Source organism: Lycium ferocissimum, unplaced genomic scaffold (assembly GCF_029784015.1).
Source record: "Lycium ferocissimum isolate CSIRO_LF1 unplaced genomic scaffold, AGI_CSIRO_Lferr_CH_V1 ctg3913, whole genome shotgun sequence".
Taxonomy (NCBI): Eukaryota; Viridiplantae; Streptophyta; class Magnoliopsida; order Solanales; family Solanaceae; genus Lycium; species Lycium ferocissimum.
This window is the reverse complement of record NW_026725526.1, coordinates 52897-57291: the sequence shown is the minus strand read 5'-3', so window position 1 is coordinate 57291 and position 4395 is coordinate 52897.

Genomic DNA, 4395 nt, shown 5'->3' with positions numbered 1-4395 from the left:
CTTGGCATCAAATGGATGCGCCTAACCCGATGTACATGCACCATTTCCTGAAATCACCAATGAGTTTCCGGACTGTGTCCAAACCCTTATGAACTGAAAGAAACAATCTCCATAAATCCGTTGTTCCAAAATACTCAACCTTGCGCGGTCGATCTCAATCTCAAAACTGAACTTTGTCTAAGTTATCAACCGTTACTAGTACACAATGCCTGATGACTTGACATTCTTTATCGATTTCAATAACACTAATCATCCGAATACAATAAACTTCATAGAATCCAATTGCGTCGAATTTTCCTCTTTGCACTTTCATTACCTAGATCATCACATCGAACCTTTCAACGAAGGCCTATGGCTCCAACCTTCAACCATAAAGATCCTTTCTTTTCAATCAATGCTCACTCGTCCACTCAAGGATACCATGAAATTACCCATCTTAGTATGACACCAATCACATTTTATCAATATTTTACTCACGAAGCCTTGTTGGCACTTACTAGACACTAAGTCAAATTATCCATAGACTTCCTCAATCAAACTCATCATTCCCACACCTCATCTGAAGGATCTAACATAAAGATATCACATCCTAATCTTGGGTCAAATGGCCCCGTTGCTTCAAATTTGAGTCTTATGGACCTTAATCCTCAAAATCTGATAGTAAGATGTCTTTCTCTTAAGTCTTCTTTTTCTAACTTCCATTAAAATTACTTATCATAACAGATCAAGAATCATCCAAACCACGTTAAGCCACAATCTAAAACGTCAAAAAGTTCTGCCCTTGCCTTATTCGAACCTTAGAACGGAATGTTCCTCTATTTCCCACAAATCACACATACAATCCTCCAGGAACCTTTCCTCCAAATAAATAATACCAACCAATCTAGACTAATTAACGAAGTGGAGTACTGCCAAAACTATTCTATCATCTTGACTCATGGGTTACCGACCCAATATAGGTACCCGAAGCCCTTTGACGAATTTGCAGCCCTTGCTTTCACTAGTTACACTGACTTTTGATTAATCTTTCTGAAATGTAACTCATGACTGAAATTAGCTAACATCCACTGCTACTAGTAGAACCTAAAGAGTTAAAGTCATATCCCCAAAATTCACAATTTCCTTCCAAGTAGTTAACTCTCCACATACTTATATCGCTAGATTCATGCTTATTAATCGATCACCCTGAAATTCCACGACATAGTCAAACTTACGGATAAATTCATGTCCCTTAGCATTCACTTCTCAAACAAAATAATCCCATAAAATCAACTAGCTCATAAATCAAAATGACTCTTTACCAACAAACCTCCGGTATACCAAGTAAACCTGTAACCACAATCTTTACTAACAAGATTATACCCAAATATTCTCACAAGAGTTAAACTTCAACAATAACTACTTGCCCGACGAGCACATCCACCACTTATGCTCGTCCCATAACTAAGAGTGATCCATCCGAATTCCTGTCACTACACCTCTGTCCCATTGAGTAACTGAAAATCCTCACGCGCATCCCAATACGAAGTCTTACTTCCTCATATCTTACCACCAAAAGGTCGTATCTCAAGAAATCCTTATATTATGCCAAAACCTCTCGAACCCCATTTAAAGCAAGTAAATAAGTATTAAGCGGGGAATAAGCATACGAATCGATTTATATGAATTTAAGCCTTTATAAACATGAGAAAGTGAATAAGTAATATAACTCTCAAAACCTGGTGTCTAAGTTTCTATACAAGTCTAAAGTAATACAAAATACACTGTCCGAATAGAAAAGACAGAAATAAAAATAGAAGAGAATCCGATGCTACAGATCTGAATGCGGCTCCTCCCGAAATGCCGAAACAGTCTCCGCCTTGGCCGGTTGAGCATCCTTAAAGGCCATCAGCACGGATACTGAACTTGCACACAAACAGGTGCAGCAAGTGTAGCGTGAGTACAAAATCAACAGGTACTCAACATGCATCGTTGACCGACCCGATCCAGAATGGAGACGAGGACTAGTCTATGAATTGCCATCACCACACTTAATCGCCATTAGTCCACAGTAATATTAATTGAATAAATCATCTTAACCTCAAGTTATAAGCCTATGTGAGAGCTTCTAACCCACAAATGCCTCAGTTAGCCTATGAGCATATAACTCTTCTATCCGTCACATAAGATAAATTTGCACTTAAGCCTAAATCAGGCAACAACTCAAGTAAATCACAATCAAAGAATCAATAGTATAATATGATATGCATTATTAGCCACTCCGTACATAGCCAGAGCTGACTTCTTTCGTTCACTTCCTTAGCATACGTTTCCACAGTCTTTATCATTAATCTTTCCATCAAGATAATCACAAATTCGGAAAAGACCTCGAATTTCCATCAGTCTTTCCATTGGAACCATATCACAAAAAGTATATAATGAAATGCATGTATAAGTGATAAACACGACAATAATCATAAGAGGTGAATAATCAACAACATTCGAAATCAATAATCAATATCAGTCATCAACATAAATCAAACAATGAAGAATGCATGTAATGCAATGCAATGCAAGACCTTTGTTTCCGCTTCCTGATATACACACATTTGAATATTAACGAATCGTGACCCACAGGGGGCTCATGAGGCCCATATTTCACCGCTTCAGAAAATCATCAGATCACGGACCACTCCGGTAGCAACCTCGAATCACGGTTTCCACATATCATATCTTAAGTATCTATCACTTAGCTGACTGGACCCATTTGTCAACAGAAAGCGCTAAAGCATCATCACTCATCCAGAACAAGATCCCATCGGACTCACAATCATATCCTCAAATCGTATGCATGAATATATACAACGTATGAATACGACATACATCAATTCAAGAACAAGCATATAATTTGGATTCCATCCTCATATTTACAATGTCATTAAGGCTTCATCTTTTTACTTCCTTTTTACTTTAACAAGGATATATGAGTGATATGCACACAAATAGAGAAGACAGGCAATAACAATAAGAGACATAAAGTACGGGCATCAGACCCCAATCACAGATCCAAAGGATCGTACTATTCTATCAGCTAGAACCCAAAGCATGGCATTCAGACCAACTATACAATTGAAATTGCACAAATGCCCATAACATGATGACCGGTATCCGATACTGGTGCTCGTCACCTCACGAGTATCGGAACCCCCCTTAATTAACCCAAATCCCTCTTATTAGATTTATTTTAACTAAACACAACATTCTAAAAAGAGTGCAAGGTCTCAACATGCCTGAAAAGTAGAAGCCCGAAGCTCAATGATCTCCATCCGGCCTCCTTCCTTCTTCAAATCCTCCGAACAATCCCAAACTGATCAAATATGGGTTATACATTAGAACACGAGTCTATTAATATCCATAATTCTATATATAAATCCAATTCCGAAATAAAAACCAAAATTTAGGATTTTCGGACCCAAAAGGGAAAAATAGTAAATTAGGCCTAGAATCACGTTCCTCATGCTTAATATTACTCACATACCAAAAATCATCCAAAAACAACTACGAATTCATGCTCAATTATCAATTTTCCCATTTTTCAATTTGGGTTCAAAACCTTTCACCTAACCTCTTAAATTCCACTTTCCAAGCATGGATTAATGATCCTAATCAAGGAAATAATCATAAAACACGAATTAGAGAATTTACGCACTGATTTCCTCTTGAAACCCTTCACTTTTGCTCCACAAGCGCCCTTAGTCTTGGGGTTTAGAATTGGAATGACTTAAGGAAGAAGATACTCAAAATATATATTCTGCCTAGCGATCTTGTGCACCTGCGCACTTACTCTCGCATTTGCGCTTCCGCACCGGCGGACAATGTGTAACAACCCGTATCTTACAATAAAAGTTAGACTCATATCGTTAGAGTTTTAGAGGAAATTTAAAGGTTTGAACATTTTGCGAAAGTGGTCAAGGGGCCTACTTCAGGCAACCATAACCCCTTGATTAGTTTAGAATTTTAAGAAGGTTCCAAAATAAAAGTTGTAGTACGTGGAAGTATCTTTCCAGGCATATAAAGATCAGGCCAATAAGAGATCGGAGCTAGGAGATATGATCATCGCGAAGTGGCTAATAGTAAGGTGTTTAAGATTCGATGGAGTCGCCTAAGTTTTGGATAGGTTCTTCTTCTAGCCCGATTTCATGAAAATCCATTTAGAATTGGAGAAAACTCAAAACATGCAAGTTGTAGCCCAGTGAAATACCTTTGCATCCATATAAGGCCCATGTCAAATGAAGTTCTGTACATAAAGTTATGGTCGACATACTGAGGACGTGTAAAATGGAAATCCTGATTCTTGGAGGATTAGGTTTTAAAGCCCAAGCCTTTATGATAACCTATAAATACAGCCCTAAAACT